General features: G+C 36.2%; 1 long non-coding RNA gene and 1 pseudogene across 1 annotated transcript; both read right to left on the bottom strand.

The window, feature by feature from the left end:
* Window positions 1-41: 41 nt before the first annotated feature.
* LOC113324967 lies at window positions 42-17,860 on the bottom strand (annotated as a pseudogene).
* LOC113320633 lies at window positions 1,897-2,892 on the bottom strand. Its single transcript, XR_003346210.1, has 3 exons — window positions 2,785-2,892; window positions 2,627-2,683; window positions 1,897-1,976 (listed from the first exon to the last, which is right to left on the bottom strand). It is a non-coding gene; the product is annotated as an uncharacterized LOC113320633 (long non-coding RNA).
* Window positions 17,861-18,747: the final 887 nt, after the last annotated feature.

Here is an 18,747-nt window from a genome sequence, read left to right as displayed (position 1 = left end):
CCCACCAATTGTGCTACAGAAATTTAATAGCAAGTATTTACTGAGAAGCTCAAAAATAAAAAGAATTTCATTGAATTCATCTCAAAATATGTTCTACTGATCCTTGTAAAGGTAACATCACATTGAACGAAATTCAGTTCTTCCTTATTCAACAAAAACTGAACAAAATAAATTTAACCTCATTTTGAAACCAGAAGCAACAATTTAAAATGCCACAATTCACCAAATTAAAAAGCTGAAACACTTGGACAAAAACACTGCAGAAGTGTTGGATTGTGGTTGAAATGCTGCTACTAAGATCGGGACTGGAGCAGGAGACACAAGAGCTACCAATGCAAACCTAAGATGGCGTCTTTGGAGATTCGAGCTGCAAACTGAAAATGTGCTGAGCTACAAATCTTTGGTTTTCTAGTTGAACTTGCGTCATTCTGGTGGATGAGATGTCTGGCATTGGAGAACCAAGCCAATAACCACAAAAAGAAGCCTGTTTGAAACACGAATTTATGGTCAATTTAATAAAGATAAGAAGCATGTTTTCTAGTTAATGACTACATGATATAACAAATGAATCTTGTTATACTACCTATCAACATGAAACCTTGAGAGTTATTTATTACCAGTTGGGATATCCCCAAAGAGATAATTGTAAGATACAGTGCTATATTACAGAGAAAAGACTTAAGTTTCTATTAGTATCTCAAAAGGGCTTGGTCGTCCTATTGTGCAAACAACAATGAATTTGTAGGGAGAGTAAACTTACAACACACTAAGACTCCGACAAATATTAACAACACACCATCTAATTATTGTATTCCACGTTCCTGAATTTTTTTGCACACAAAAAGTTGAGTCACACCGTGAAGGGAGGGAGGGAGGGAGGGAGGGAGGGAAGGAGAGAACTCACAGTGTATACAAATTCTGAAGCTGGCCAAGTTCTTGAGGGATTAGACCAGTGAGCCGATTATGTGAAAGGTCTCTAGAATTGAACAAATAGTATGTAAATTTGTAATCATGAAATAACAAGTAAACGATAATGACCAAAATTCAAAAGCGGAAGATTCTCACATCTCTAGGACACTCCTAAGATTTCCAAACTTTGACGGATCTCTTCAGCTAAATGGTTCTTGCTTATCACGAAAAACAAATGTGTTAAGAGGAGCGATAAAAGGAGTAACAGAAAAGTAGTTTTAAAGAAACATAAGCTTTGATTAAGAAAACAAACCGTTAAGGAGATACTCCAAGTCACCAATCAAAACCAGATATCGTCATGTTCGAAAGGTCCCTGGAGAAACACACATGCCATAAAACTGAAGTTTAGAAACCACGTGTTCCAGAAATTTTTCTAGAAATCGTCAGCCTACACAATTGTTCTTATCGAGCAACTTCTAGATAGAGAAGCAGTTCCACATAATAATTGATCAAAGAAGATGATACTCAGAATCATGTAGTACCCTCGGGCCTCTTAAAACAGCTATGCAACCAGGATAAGGCATATGCGTACAGGCTGTGCGAGGAGATCATGCAGGCAGCTCTCTGGACCTTGTAAAGATCACCTCATGGTACAACAGTAGGCGGATGGCAGTTGATACCACACTTGGAAGCAGCTGGCCACCAATCAACAAACTGGATGGTTCTCTTAGTCTTGATGGTGGCAACAACTTCATTAACGTCCTCGGGCACAACATCACCAATGTACATCAGACAACAAGCCATGTATTTTCTACGGCATGGATCACACTTAGCCATCATATATGAAGGTTCAAAAGCACTGTTAGCGATTTCAGCAACTGAAAGCTGCTCAATGAGAGAGTGGGTTGGAAGGACGCTGTTGTAACTATGGCTCAACAACGGAGGTGTAGACCAGGGGTGATGGGTACACGGTGAAACCAATCTTTATCTTCTTTCCATAGTCAACTGAGAGACATCCCAAAAGAAGTGACCCCAATCCAGAACCAGTACCTCCAAGGCTCCACCAACTGCATCAAAGATTAGGAAACCTTGAAAGACCAATCCAGTTGTGAGTTTTGATGAACGCTTTAAAGAAATGCCATATAGCTATACTTAATCCCCTAACTTCATAGCAGAAACATGTGCATCCATCAGAGAACATCAATACACATGATACTTATTTGAAGTCTCTACTTGAGGAAATAAATGCCCTGTAGCTATACTAAAAATTTACAGAACCCGACCCCTAGAAATTATTTAACTGAAAGTGGGCAGTACCAATTTTAATATCAAATTCTAACGAAAGCAAAAACTCTCAATCAAAATGAACAAATAAAATTCCTCCCAAAGAATCAGATAAAAACCCAAACACTAGAAAATCAAAATCTTTAATACTGCAATTGTAGTTGTCTTTCTTCAGTTCTTTTTAGTTGTGCATTAAATCTAAGCAATTAGGAATTGGTAAAGCTTCCATATAGATTAGACATATACTATTAAACCAAAACATACAAGTTGGATGGAGAGAAGGTATAGCTTTCTAATACGAATTCCAACCTTGGCATTTACTCATTTCGAATCAGCATTTGATTAATTAGCATTCGTCAAAACTCACCTTACAACTATCCCTAGAACTCTTGTAAAGCCAAGGAATTAAAGTTTACAAGTATGCAACGATTACCTTCAGCCATGAAGTCGAAACCCTAGCATTACATCTCGCTGTTTCCTTGAGAAATTCCTGCAGAGGATTTGAGATAGATTCATAATTACTTACTTAGATAAACCTGAAAATCGATAAAGAAAAAAACTGATTCATTTATATCCAATCAAGATTTGTACCATTCAAGCGAGAGATGGATCTGATTAACTTCCTTTTACATTAAAACCAAAGCAAATAACTGGCGAAAATCCACTGAAACCCTAAGGAAACCCAGCATCTATCCAATCTGAGAAGAAATATTGTTCTCAAAAACTAATAACTTAAAAAGGACTGAATAAATAATTAATGCATAAGTAAATGGGTCTTTGTGCAAATACCGCATGAGTTACGCTCTCTTTTCACGGTACAAAGTCTTAAATTCGAAACAGTATAGGGACTAATCTGTAATATTTTAGAATTGTTTTTATAGAAAAGAAAGGAGCCATCGCTTTCCACCACATTTATTACTGTTGTTGTCAGCAAAAGAAAGGGACAGCGAGTGACGCAAAAGCGAGTCCAGGTTTTCCTCTGCTCTTTTTTCATCTTTGACATGCTTTTTCGTCTTTTATTCAAGATTTCTGATTAATTTAATCTCAGATTTCTTTTTTGTTTTCGTGGAAAATGGTGATGTAGGGTACGTATTGAAAATGGATTGGAGGCTCACATTATTTCATGTCTTCTTGTCCTACAATGGTTATGCGTTAATGGTATATACTCGAACTTGTTGATTGTTTTCGGATTCATTTTTTTGATTTTTAACTTGTTTTAGATCTGATTACATCACTGGTTGTTTTTAGATCTGGTAAATAATTGATAAACGTCGATGCTAAAACATAATTAGTTGATTCTATTTTTTTGAATTTATGTTTTTCATGTTCAAAATTCACTGTTCCGGATCTAGGTGTTGATGTTGGGATGTTGGTGTCTCGTTCGTGCTTGGATGAATCATGTGAAGGTCACGTTTCAAGAGGAGAGTGTATTAGGGACAAGCCCACACCCCTGGCGGATCCTTTGGGCCTGTGTCTTACTTTTAGTGTGTTTCATGCTGGCTCATGGAGGGGTGTTGCAGTCCACCAGCTTTGCACCATATGCCCCTATTATATCGGTTTGATGATCTAATTTCCTTCGAGTTATTTTATACTACTTAAAACAAACCAATTAAAATTCACAAAAATAAATAATTAATAATTAACTGAAAACAGGATAATTAATTGACAACTCTATTTTATAATATACCCATCGACCAAACAACAACAGCCACATATAACATCAAGGCTGCTGATGTGGTGCCAGATTACTTGTCAGCTGCCTTATATGTATTTCAATGATGAGTAACAAAATATTTTGTACCGAGACCTAACTCAATTCACAAAATAATTTGTTAACCATTAAAAAGAAAAGAAAAATGGCTACACCTAGCAACGGTTGGGACGAAACCACCCGGACCTCAAAGTTTATCTTTAATTTAATCTTTTTGATTATTAACGGTTTATTCGTTCTGAAATATACCAGGACAATTATTATTTGACTGTAAAACCACTACTCAAAGAGTAGAATCGGACATTATGAATAACTTATACTAACTGCGTTGACCAGTCCAGTCTACTATTGATTCAAAATTAAATTTTTGGCATTTATTTTTGGGGCACGTTCCGGACGACGAACTAAAACACCTTGAAATGGGACTACTGGTTGGTTGTATGAAACTAAGTGTTTTGTAAGGACAATGCGAAAGCCATGGGACGGGATAAAGGAAAATAACCCATCCATGGCTGCACATAAAACACCCCTGCTAATTTGCCGTGAGAAAGGGACGCCATCTTTTATCCCATACTTGGCTCTGCCTTTTTCTATGATTTCGGACATGGATGTTTGTGACACTAGAAGTCTAGAGAGCTAACCTGACATTCAAAATGAAATGTGGGTCCCGCATAAAGTTTAATATGTGTACCCCTTATCCTTAGGACTAAGGATTGTTTAGTATTACATATAAGGATAGTCTAGGAAGAATTCGGCCCTCCACCATCTGTTTGTTCTGGTGATGATCTGAAAGTGGCATGCACGGCGGACATAACATGTCTGGAAAAGGTATTTTCTTCTTACCTCATTTCAAGCAATTTCTCCACTAGTGTGAAGGTCACGGAAATTGTTATTTCCCTTTCTTAAATGGAAGCTTGTCTACTTTTTGTTGTACACCTGACATGAAAGATCAATGGTAGCCAGGCCTGGCATATGAACCAAAGCTTTGCCTAGGACTAGGACCTATAATGCTTATTCATGGCAAGTGGGGTCATCATTATGCTGCCGGAGAACCACCAGGCTTGTTTAAAAGAAAAGACTTAACATGTGCATGCTGAAATATAATGTATTGTAGACAAAAGTTTGATCAAAACATAACCCAGCTTATTGAGAATAAGAAAATTCCACAAAAATGTCTTCATGGGTTCATATTACACCTATCTTATGATTGTGCCTTACCTGCTTCGCTTCTTCCAGTGTGCAGGAGAGGTCTACTATAAGGATGGGACACTGAGGATATACGCGATCTTGAATGGTAACAATTGCCTTTAATTTTTAACGGTATGTTAAAAATTATACTAGCAAGTTTCGATAACTAATCACTTTGAAAAGATCATGTTTATTTCAGGAGTGAAGTATTTTTTGTCCATCCTGATGATTATTTGCTCGGTGCTTTACGTGCCACCTACTCACCATGGTTTCTGGTTCTGCACGTGGATTGTTGTTTCGATCATCAGTTCCCTCTACTCTTTCATATGGGACCTATGGCGAGATTGGCAACTTCACGTCAGGTAGAGAATTGTGCAATCCGATTAGATTATCGTTATCATAGTTAGTATTACTAAAGTAGTTATAACTTATGATGATGATGATTATAACTTATTGATGCCAGGATTGGAGAGTCTGCACTTCGCCCTACACATCCTGGTTACTAAAACTCCACAGAAGTGTTATATGATGTGTACTATTATAATCATTGACATGTGTGTGTATTTCATCTATACAGGTGTTCTACACACTACTGTTCCTTTTTGATCTACTTGGGAGATTCGCTTGGACTTATAGATTGTTTTCCTGGTCAAAGTACTCGCTTGTGGTGTTCGGAGTAGCGGCGTTTGAAGTGATTAGGCGGAGCGTTTGGATGTATTTTAGAGTTGAAAGTAAAGCCATGGATGATGAGCAGGATGTTAGAGTTGCTTGATTGATTTCTGGTTTTCAAAGTTCAGCAGAGGACCATTTGGTTGGATAAATAGATTACCCATCCCACGGATTTGATTGTATAAAAGCATTTCTTTTACTTTTATCTTTATCATCTGTAGAAAATGTTATCTCCGCTTTTCCCCGCTCTTTCAAAGGAGATTCTTTTTCTATCGTCGTTATTTTCTTTCCACCGTGGTCTCGTTTATGTATTCTTGCGGTAATTCTTGCTTGAAAATCCACATCAGAGATTGGTGTTCTAGTTATAGAATTACATTGCACTCCCTTTCCTCTTCCTTTTATTTATATGAGTTTTATTTTTTTAGAGAGTGTTCATAATCTTTATTGCTCATCTTCATCGTCTCCAAAGTTGCTAGATCTAATTCTCCAAGATTTTACAGACTCGTTAACAGGATTTAACACTCCAAGTTGTTTCAAGATCCAAAATGTAATTACAGGAAATCCAATAACTACACCCAAACTAGATTAACCACAATGTTCTAAGTAATAAACAAGGGGAGTTTTTGGGTCCATCGTTTCCATCTAATCCTAGAGGTTCGCATCCGCATCTTTATTTTGGGGAAGTGGGGATTTGCGTCTTTTTGGCTCAAGTAGTATATTTTTGGTTAAAAGGTTTTGTTTGTATCTATATAAATCTCTAAAACTACAAAAGTTTTTGTTTTTCCATGTTTTTAATCGTTCGTACACGTTGTGATAAGTTCTCAAAGGAATCCCGTGTCATGGCTCATGTAACTAGAGGCAGCGCAAGCAGCAGTGCAGTTGAGGCGAATAACGTACGATGGTGTACATGAATTTTCTCCACAAAGGTGAAGAAAGTGAAGGCTGAAATTTTTAATAAAGGTCTCTCCTCAAATTGGTTCGTATCATTTTATCAAAGTAATGTTAGTTTCAGGAATCTGGTAAAATAATACATCAACAAAAGAAACGATTTAAAATCTCAAATCGCTTCGTCTTTAGAGGAGCTTGTTCATTGTGAACGAATGATGTCTTTAACAACAAACATTGTACGTAAACTGAAAAGAGAACTTTATAGGTTGATCGTTATTCCAAAAGAGTTGGAAGATTTGAATGATCCGTTCATCAACAGTTTTTTCAATAATGAGAAGGAATTCTCTGAAGAGGCTTGGAAAAACTTCTTGTTGCATAGTATGTCTTCTTTTTGGCTTAGTTGGAAGAATAACTAGTGATGTGAATAACGATGATTGTGACTACACATAGCTATTATTTTTATCTTCTTCTGTTTTAGGTTTTTGGTTTAAATTCTAAAACTATTTTGGAGGATGTTTTGCAGTATTTAATCTTTATGATTTGTTATATTGCAATCGTTTATGGGATATTGTGTTTACTTCTGTGAACTATGTTGTCCCATATTTTGTCAAACGTAAAGTCGCTCATGATCGATATTCGGTTATTAGTTTAAGAACGAATGAACTTTTAACATACACAAAAGTTAAGACTATATTGTCAATCTTTGGCGGAAGATAGGTTAAAATCTTTTGTTTGCAATGATGATGTCTATTAAATGTTGTTATGCATAAAATGATTGAAGATAGAATAAATCCTTGTGTTGTATCCACGGTATTGATCTTCAATGATCCATCTTTTTGTTTTACCGTGAAGGCTCCGTATTATGTCTTGTGTTGAGCACAATACAACTAAGTCAATTATTTTTATTGGATTTGTTGGTCGTTCCACAAGATGCTATATGTTGAGCATTATGAACTAAATTAATCAACTTGTTTGGTTATTTAGTTTGTACTCCATGAGTTTCATCTTGTGTCGAGTACATGAACGGTTAAGTTAATCATGTTTTATGATGAACTTAGTCGGGGTTCCGTAAGTTCTCTTATGTTGAGCCCAATCAATTAAATTGATCACCTTTTCTGATTAGTTTGATTTTGTATTCCAATTTAATTAGTCGTGGTTTTACTTGTGGCTAATTTTATTGAGATTTTTGCATATAAAAATCATTCTCATAGTTTTGATGTCTAATTAAATCCTTTGTTTCCTTTGAAATTAAGGTCGATCGTTGTTGTTCCCTTGGGAATGACATCAAATGGGGGAGAGTTCTTTAGAACTTGTGCTTAATGGTCATATCTTGAAGGGTGTGCGGCTGTGGAATTTTAGAGGGGTTATCTTGTATCTTTAAACTCCTTGATGAATGCTGTTAACTTCAGCTATGAGATTGCATCTAAATAAGTTGATGTGTGTTTCTTTCTTTTGGTCATGAAATGTCTCTTACGCAAATTTCATTATGATCCCGCTCTTTTACCTTTGCCAATTTTGAAAGGGGGGGGGGGGGTCTAACAACACCACCCAATGTTTCGCTTAGCAATCTGTATGGACTAACTCCGAAATACTTTGCTAGAGAATCAACTAGACATAGAAGACAAGTTTTCGGGATCGTCCGCCTTTATTTTACTTAAGATCGCACTCGCTTTTTGGATCCGCATAGACCTCACCGTCTGCATTTGATGTGGTTTTAACTTGGCAACCATTACATGTCCAATTAAATCCAAAGGATCATCATGGTTGTGACAACCGTTATCAACTTTATACATTTTATACTCTTTACCTTTAATACCATCGGGCTTATAGAAGACAATCTTAAATGGGCATCCTATCTTCTTGGTATTGCTTCGGTATTTCCTATTCGTCTTCCGTATGTACTTACTATTCTTTCCCTCGTGACTCTTTCGCGTCCCACCTCGCTCACAAATCATTTCAAATCGAGTGTCACTAACATGATTATTTTGAACTACCACGCACATGTTATCTTTTTCCTTGTTCATAAGCCATTCCTTTGCCTCCTTCTTACTTCCAAATGTCTAAACGTGCATAAAACAAAACAAATCTAATAAGCATAACCATTTAACATATAAATTTTGCAAAAAAAAAAAGTAGTTATGAGTATACCAAATCGTTTGCATAGTATAGGGAAGTGTCGGGCCTCAAATAAAAGTCATCAACAAACTCTTCAACGACCTGCATATGAAAGCAACAAATTATTATACAATAATCGGAGGTTATTAAATAAGTCAAACTTCCAAATACTTTATATTCGGAATCCTATCGGTTACCCAAAACACCCGATTTATGCAAATGAATGTACATAGTTTACTGAGTGAAAAAATGATATAATCGGAGGTTATTAAATAAGTAAAACTTCTGAATACTTTATATTCGGAATCCTATGATATAATCGGAAGCTAAAATATATAGTAAACCAGCCGAATATAAATAACCGGGAGATAACTTTAATCGATAAACATCCGATTTTCAAGTTTTCGGAAATTTTATTTTGAGGCCACTGTTATATTCGGCAGTCAAATAATGTTAAACTATTACCGATTGTAAAGGATAAGAATACTGAGTTTTGAAATTTTCTAAGGAATTCGTTTTTGGGGCCATTCGGGGGTAAATAACTCTACATAACTACCGAATGTAGATATTTTTGGAAAACCAGTTTGGGGTTTTTCTCATATTCGGCAGTAAACTAGTATCTTGGAACTACCGAATATACATATTTGGTACTCAGTGTGTTATATTCGTAAGTTTAATCTAGAAATTATCTACCGAATCTGGGTAGTTCAATGCATGCAATAATCGGTTTTTCTTGTTTACAAAAGCACACAAACGCATGCAAATCGAGCATTTGAGTTTCTTAACACAATACCTGTGTTTTACATGCATCGTTAGCTTCAATATCATGCGATTCTCCATTTTCTTCCATGAAAGGGTCGTCTATGTTTTCCTCTCCACAAAAGTTTGGATCATTCAACATATACCCCAAATCGTCTTCTCTAAACGGTCGTGAACCCTCAACATTTTGTTCTTCGTCATGATTCTCACCTTCTTCTTCATATCCATCCATTTTTGTAGTGATAAAATCGGTTTTCTCTTTTTTTCCTTCACCTTCTTCTCTATAACTCTAACAACTCAAAAATGAAAAAAATGGAAAAAATGAAACACAAATCATTCTAATACTGCACCGACTACAATCGGAAGTATGGGAAATATTTTGGCTTCCGATTGCATTCGGAGGTTAACAATGTTATCATATCCTCCGAATATATAAGGGTAATTTCGCCATTACGAATTACGCGAGATAAGGGCTGGCTACATTTTCCCTTTGGGTGACCTTTTTTGTTTTATTGTTGGCCCTAAATCCTTTTGAGTGGCCCCTAAAAACGCCAGGTTTTTAAATACTGTTGCCTTCTATATCTATGTTAAGAATATTTGTTTCCAAGATAAAAGGGAAAGTGTTGTAACTGTATATTTAAAACAAATTAATTTCATATTTATTAGTATTTTTTTTTACAAATTGCTTTTAATTAATAATCATAAAGTTTTTCATAAGAAATCTGTCATTGCTATTAATTTCTAAACGTTTTATTTGTATACCCCAACTTAATGGTGTTAATTATATGATATTAATACAAACTTTGGATTTTAGAATTATTTATCGGAATCACTGTACCAAAATTAAGATCTTATCGCAGTATAGCCTGTCACAGTTTATTTTCCAGTCAGTGATATAAACTAATTATTTTAGGAATTTCTTTTATCATTACTTTCGCAACATTTACACGAACTAACAATTTTTTTATTTAAGTAAGGAAGTTTCTCTTGGGTTTCTTTCAGATGATGAGAAGAGCTTAAGGCCCGCTGATATCTTTGTTTTTAACTGGGAAAATGGTCAAGATGTATGTATGGATGTTACAGGTGTCTCCCCCTCACAGGTGAAGGTACTCGCTCTTTCGTTCCTGGAAAAGCTATCTCTAGTGTTGTTTCACGTAAACGCACTAAATACTTGGACAAATGTGTTGCACATGGTTATGGTCTGAGCGTTTTTGCTTTTTCCACTCTAGGGGAACTTGGTAAGGACACTATATGTTTATTCAAGCGTTTGAAGAATTGTTTAGTTAGCAACGATGCTAGTAGTGGTTTGGTAGTTTTATTTTTCATAGGCTAGGTATTGCTATTCAAAAAGGGGTTGGTGCCCATCTTGTTGCTAGGATGCCAAACTAACCTTATTTTTATTGTATTATTATTTCAGAAAAATAATAATATTATGTGATATCATGATCAAAACAAATATATTTTCTTTTCTTTTTAATTTCTTAATATTAGAAATGTGATCAAGACCAAGTCAACAAGTCATGACTTTGTAGGAAATTTGACTTGGACAAATACTAACCTTATCTCTTGATTTTGTCGACAAAACCGAAACCGAAAAATCTGCTTCTTCCGAAGACTGTGAAAATGACAGGATTACTACGTGTGTTACTACATACTACATGTGTTAATATACGTATTGATACTGTTAAGTAATATGATACTAGATATGTTATGTATTGATACTAATTAGATCTAGAAGGATGTCTTAAGCATTTAGAAAACACACTTTATAGTGTCCACAAAGTTTTCGGACCAACGAGTAAATAATTTGGTCCGAAAATATTTGGACTAGCGAGTAAATTGGTTTCACGGATGGACTAGCCATTCACCAGATCATGAAAAACTGGATTAAATAATAATTCCTAGATGTGTTTGTGGTAGTTTAGTGGGTTAACGGGTCGAAACTGACAGTGGGGCCAGTTCGATTAGCTTGGCTCCGGTAGGACTTGAGCCCAGCCTTTAGAGCAGTAGAGCCTATAACTTAGTGACGTGGGATTGCAGCATATAATTTTTGAAAATAAACTAGAGCAAGGGACCGTAAAACAAATATAATATACTTAAAAAATAAATTTGATAAAAGGAGTATAAAATAAATATAGTATGAAAGGTGGGAGTGAAACTTGAGCCGCCAAAACTAGTCTACAGTGCTCCAATAAAATAAAACTCGCTTATTAAATGATGGTTTTGGGATGATATCTACACAGAATTTTAGGTCCTTATTTAAAGGCCCATCCAATCATTAGAAATCATGACGTCTTGAAAGAGAAAGAAGAGACCGAGAGGCGACGAAATTACCATTTACTCCGTCTCTTTCTTCCTAATTTTTATTTACTATACGAGTATTCCGGTTGAATTCTGCTTACTCCGGTTGACTAACTTGACTTCTGCTTTTTTTTGTTTTGTTTTTTTGACTTCTGCTTACTCCGGTGAATTGTCACCGGATAAACTATTATCTTTGATGTAAAAATTCTACAAATATTTTGAGATTGGGGTCTCTACCTAAACATGACGGTGGGGTCTCACTACCAGACTACCTTCAGTGTTTCCAGAAAAAAAAACTGGTCATTTAAGAGACATCGTGCGATTTTTCTGCTTCAAAAAAAAAAAAATTGTTGCGATTTTTGCCACATCTGACATGCTAAAAATGTTGCAAACACCCTGCAATTTCACTAGAATTAATAAATGTCATTCTGTTTCCCCGACAAAGCTGTGCACTTCCCCACCAATTGTGCTACAGAAATTTAATAGCAAGTATTTACTGAGAAGCTCAAAAATAAAAAGAATTTCATTGAATTCATCTCAAAATATGTTCTACTGATCCTTGTAAAGGTAACATCACATTGAACGAAATTCAGTTCTTCCTTATTCAACAAAAACTGAACAAAATAAATTTAACCTCATTTTGAAACCAGAAGCAACAATTTAAAATGCCACAATTCACCAAATTAAAAAGCTGAAACACTTGGACAAAAACACTGCAAAAGTGTTGGATTGTGGTTGAAATGCTGCTACTAAGATCGGGACTGGAGCAGGAGACACAAGAGCTACCAATGCAAACCTAAGATGGCGTCTTTGGAGATTCGAGCTGCAAACTGAAAATGTGCTGAGCTACAAATCTTTGGTTTTCTAGTTGAACTTGCGTCATTCTGGTGGATGAGATGTCTGGCATTGGAGAACCAAGCCAATAACCATAAAAAGAAGCCTGTTTGAAACACGAATTTATGGTCAATTTAATAAAGATAAGAAGACTGTTTTCTAGTTAATGACTACATGATATAACAAATGAATCTTGTTATACTACCTATCAACATGAAACCTTGAGAGTTATTTATTACCAGTTGGGATATCCCCAAAGAGATAATTGTAAGATACAGTGCTATATTACAGAGAAAAGACTTAAGTTTCTATTAGTATCTCAAAAGGGATTGGTCGTCCTATATTGTGCAAACAACAATGAATTTGTAGGGAGAGTAAACTTACAACACACTAAGACTCCGACAAATATTAACAACACACCATCTAATTATTGTATTCCACGTTCCTGAATTTTTTTGCACACAAAAAGTTGAGTCACACCGTGAAGGGAGGGAGGGAGGGAGGGAAGGAGAGAACTCACAGTGTATACAAATTCTGAAGCTGGCCAAGTTCTTGAGGGATTAGACCAGTGAGCCGATTATGTGAAAGGTCTCTAGAATTGAACAAATAGTATGTAAATTTGTAATCATGAAATAACAAGTAAACGATAATGACCAAAATTCAAAAGCGGAAGATTCTCACATCTCTAGGACACTCCTAAGATTGCCAAACTTTGACGGATCTCTTCAGCTAAATGGTTCTTGCTTATCACGAAAAACAAATGTGTTAAGAGGAACGATAAAGGGAGTAACAGAAAAGTAGGTTTAAAGAAACATAAGCTTTGATTAAGAAAACAAACCGTTAAGGAGATACTCCAAGTCACCAATCAAAAACAGATATCGTCATGTTCGAAAGGTCCCTGGAGAAACACACATGCCATAAAACTGAAGTTTAGAAACCACGTGTTCCAGAAATTTTTCTAGAAATCGTCAGCCTACACAGTTGTTCTTATCGAGCAACTTCTAGATAGAGAAGCAGTTCCACATAATAATTGATCAAAGAAGATGATACTCAGAATCATGTAGTACCCTCGGGCCTCTTAAAACAGCTATGCAACCAGGATAAGGCATATGCGTACAGGCTGTGCGAGGAGTTGGAGATCATGCAGGCAGCTCTCTGGACCTTGTAAAGATCACCTCATGGTACAACAGTAGGCGGATGGCAGTTGATACCACACTTGGAAGCAGCTGGCCACCAATCAACAAACTGGATGGTTCTCTTAGTCTTGATGGTGGAAACAGCTTCATTAACGTCCTCGGGCACAACATCACCAATGTACATCAGACAACAAGCCATGTATTTTCTACGGCATGGATCACACTTAGCCATCATATATGAAGGTTCAAAAGCACTGTTAGCGATTTCAGCAACTGAAAGCTGCTCATGGTAGGCCTTCTCAGCAGAGGTGATTGGAGCATAGGATGAAGGGATGAAGTGGGTTCTAGGATATGGGACCAAATTAGTATGGAACTCAGTCATGTCAACATTCAAGGCACCATCAAAAAGTTCAATGAGGCTGTAAGTGATGGTGAGCACATGCAGATATCATAGATAGCCTCATTGTATGAGGAGCACAGCAAAATCAGAGTGCTCAATGAGAGAGTGGGTTGGAAGACGCTGTTGTAACTATGGCTCAACAACGGAGGTGTAGACCAGGGGTGATGGGTACACGGTGAAAACAAGCTTTGGCTTCTTTCCATAGTCAACTGAGAGACATCCCAAAAGAAGTGACCCCAATCCAGAACCAGTACCTCCAAGGCTCCACCAACTGCATCAAAGATTAGGAAACCTTGAAAGACCAATCCAGTTGTGAGTTTTGATGAACGCTTTAAAGAAATGCCATATAGCTATACTTAATCCCCTAACTTCATAGCAGAAACATGTGCATCCATCAGAGAACATCAATACACATGATACTTATTTGAAGTCTCTACTTGAGGAAATAAATGCCCTGTAGCTATACTAACAAATTTACAGAACCCGACCCCTAGAAATTATTTAACTGAAAGTTGGCAGTACCAACTTTAATATCAAATTCTAACAAAAGCAAAAACTCTCAATCAAAATGTACAAATAAAATTCCTCCCAAAGAATCAGATAAAAACCCAAACACTAGAAAATCAAAATCTTTAATACTGCAATTGTAGTTGTCTTTCTTCAGTTCTTTTTAGTTGTGCATTAAATCTAAGCAATTAGGAATTGGTAAAGCTTCCATATAGATTAGACATATACTATTAAACCAAAACATACAAGTTGGATGGAGAGAAGGTATAGCTTTCTAATACGAATTCCAACCTTGGCATTTACTCATTTTGAATCAGCATTTGATTAATTAGAATTCGTCAAAACTCACCTTACAACTATCCCTAGAACTCTTGTAAAGCCAAGGAATTAAAGTTTACAAGTATGCAACGATTACCTTCAGCCATGAAGTCGAAACCCTAGCATTACATCTCGTTGTTTCCTTGAGAAATTCCTGCAGAGGATTTGAGATAGATTCGTAATTACTTACTTAGATAAACCTGAAAATCGATAAAGAAAAAAACTGATTCATTTATATCCAATCAAGATTTGTACCATTTAAGCGAGAGATGGATCTGATTAACTTCCTTTTACATTAAAACCAAAGCAAATAACTGGCGAAAATCCACTGAAACCCTAAGGAAACCCAGCATCTATCCAATCTGAGAAGAAGTATTGTTCTCAAAAACTAATAACTTAAAAAGGACTGAATAAATAATTAATGCATAAGTAAATGGGTCTTTGTGCAAATACCGCATGAGTTACGCTCCCTTTTCACGGTACAAAGTCTTAAATTCGAAACAGTATAGGGACTAATCTGTAATATTTTAGAATTGTTTTTATAAAAAGGAAAGGAGCCATCGCTTTCCACCACATTTATTACTGTTGTTGTCAGCAAAAGAAAGGGACAACGAGTGACGCAAAAGCGAGTCCAGGTTTTTCTCTGCTCTTTCTTCATCTTTGACATGCTTTTTCGTCTTTTATTCAAGATTTCTGATTAATTTAATCTCAGATTTCTTTTTTGTTTTCGTGGAAAATGGTGATGTAGGGTACGTATTGAAAATGGATTGGAGGCTCACATTATTTCATGTCTTCTTGTCCTACAATAGTTATGCGTTAATGGTATATACTCGAACTTGTTGATTGTTTTCGGATTCATTTTTTTGATTTTTAACTTGTTTTAGATCTGATTACATCACTGGTTGTTTTTAGATCTGGTACTATTACAATAGAATAATTGATAAATGTCGATGCTAAAACATAATTAGTTGATTCTATTTTTTTGAATTTATATTTTTCATGTTCAAAATTCACTGTTCCGGATCTAGGTGTTGATGTTGGGATGTTGGTGTCTCGTTCGTACTTGGATGAATCATGTGAAGGTCACGTTTCAAGAGGAGAGTGTATTAGGGACAAGCCCCCACCCCTGGCGGATCCATTGGTCCTGTGTCTTACTTTTAATGTGTTTCATGGAGGGGTGTTGCAGTCCACCAGCCTTGCACCATATGCCCCTATTATATCGGTTTGATGATCTAATTTCCTTCCAGTTATTTTATACTACTTAAAACAAACCAATTAAAATTCACAAAAATAAATAATTAATAATTAACTGAAAACAGGATAATTAATTGATAACTCTATTTTATAATATACCCATCGACTAAACAATAACAGCCACATATAACATCAAGGCTGCTGATGTGGTGCCAGATTACTTGTCAGCTGCCTTATATGTATTTCAGCATCCTCCACAATAGTCTAGCACCCACATCATTGTACCGAGACCTAACTCAATTCACAAAATAATTTGTTAACCATTAAAAAGAAAAGAAAAATGGCTACACCTAGCAACGGTTGGGACGAAACCACCCGGACCTCAAAGTTTCTCTTTAATTTAATCTTTTTGATTATTAACGGTTTATTCGTTCTGAAATATACCAGGATAATTATTATTTGACTGTAAAACCACTACTCAAGTAGAATCGGACATTATGAATAACTTATACTAACTGCGTTGACCAGTCCAGTCTACTATTGATTCAAAATTAAATTTTTGGCATTTATTTTTGGGGCACGTTCCGGACGACGAACTAAAACACCTTGAAATGGGACTACTGGTTGGTTGTATAAGACTAAGTGTTTTGTAAGGACAATGCGAAAGCCATGGGACGGGAAAAAGGAAAATAACCCATCCATGGCTGCACATAAAACACCCCTGCTAATTTGCCGTGAGAAAGGGACGCCATCTTTTATCCCATACTTGGCTCTGCCTTTTTCTATGATTTCGGACATGGATGTTTGTGACACTAGAAGTCTAGAGAGCTAACCTGACATTCAAAATGAAATGTGGGTCCCGCATAAAGTTTAATATGTGTACCCCTTATCCTTAGGACTAAGGATTGTTTAGTATTACATATAAGGATAATCTAGGAAGAATTCGGCCCTCCACCATCTGTTTGTTCTGGTGATGATCTGAAAGTGGCATGCACGGCGGACATAACATGTCTGGAAAAAGTATTTTCTTCTTACCTCATTTCAAGCAATTTCTCCACTAGTGTGAAGGTCACGGAAATTGTTATTTCCCTTTCTTAAATGGAAGCTTGTCTACTTTTTGTTGTACACCTGACATGAAAGATCAATGGTAGCCAGGCCTGGCATATGAACCAAAGCTTTGCCTAGGACTAGGACCCATAATGCTTATTCATGGCAAGTGGGGTCATCATTATGCTGCCGGAGAACCACCAGGCTTGTTTAAAAGAAAAGACTTAACCTGTGCATGCTGAAATATAATGTATTGTAGATAAAAGTTTGATCAAAACATAACCCAGCGTATTGAGAATAAGAAAATTCCACAAAAATGTCTTCATGGGTTCATATTACACCTATCTTATGATTCTGCCTTACCTGCTTCGCTTCTTCCAGTGTGCAGGAGAGGTCTACTATAAGGATGGGACACTGAGGATATACGCGATCTTGAATGGTAACAATTGCCTTTAATTTTTAACGGTATGTTAAAAATTATACTAGTAAGTTTCGATAACTAATCACTTTGAAACGATCATGTTTATTTCAGGAGTGAAGTATTTTTTGTCCATCCTGATGATTATTTTCTCGGTGTTTTACGTGCCACCTACTCACCATGGTTTCTGGTTCTGCACGTAGATTGTTGTTTCGATCATCAGTTCCCTCTACTCTTTCATATGGGACCTATGGCGAGATTGGCAACTTCACGTCAGGTAGAGAATTGTGCCATCCGATTAGATTATCGTTATCATAGTTAGTATTACTAAAGTAGTTATAACTTATGATGATGATGATTATAACTTATTGATGCCAGGATTGGAGAGTCTGCACTTCGCCCTACACATCCTGGTTACTAAAACTCCACAGAAGTGTTATATGATGTGTACTATTATAATCATTGCCATGTGTGTGTATTTCATCTATACAGGTGTTCTACACACTACTGTTCCTTTTTGATCTACTTGGGAGATTCGCTTGGACTTATAGATTGTTTTCCTGGTCAAAGTACTCGCTTGTGGTGTTCAGAGTAGCGGCGTTTGAAGTGATTAGGCGGAGCGTTTGGATGTATTTTAGAGTTGAAAGTAAAGCCATGGATGATGAGCAGGATGTTAGAGTTGCTTGATTGATTTCTGGTTTTCAAAGTTCAGCAGAGGACCATTTGGTTGGATAAATAGATTACCCATCCCACGGATTTGATTGTATAAAAGCATTTCTTTTACTTTTATCTTTATCATCTGCAGAAAATGTTATCTCCGCTTTTCCCCGCTCTTTCAAAGGAGATTCTTTTTCTATCGTCGTTATTCTCTTTCCACCGTGGTCTCGTTTATGTATTCTTCCGGTAATTCTTGCTTGAAAATCCACATCAGAGATTGGTGTTCTAGTTATAGAATTACATTGCACTCCCTTTCCTCTTCCTTTTATTTATATGAGTTTTATTTTTTTAGAGAGTGTTCATAATCTTTATTGCTCATCTTCATCGTCTCCAAAGTTGCTAGATCTAATTC

This window comes from Papaver somniferum, chromosome 11 (assembly GCF_003573695.1).
Source record: "Papaver somniferum cultivar HN1 chromosome 11, ASM357369v1, whole genome shotgun sequence".
Lineage (NCBI taxonomy): Eukaryota > Viridiplantae > Streptophyta > Magnoliopsida > Ranunculales > Papaveraceae > Papaver > Papaver somniferum.
The sequence above is the reverse complement of the archived record's forward strand: the minus strand, read 5'-3'. Positions and strand labels throughout refer to the sequence as shown.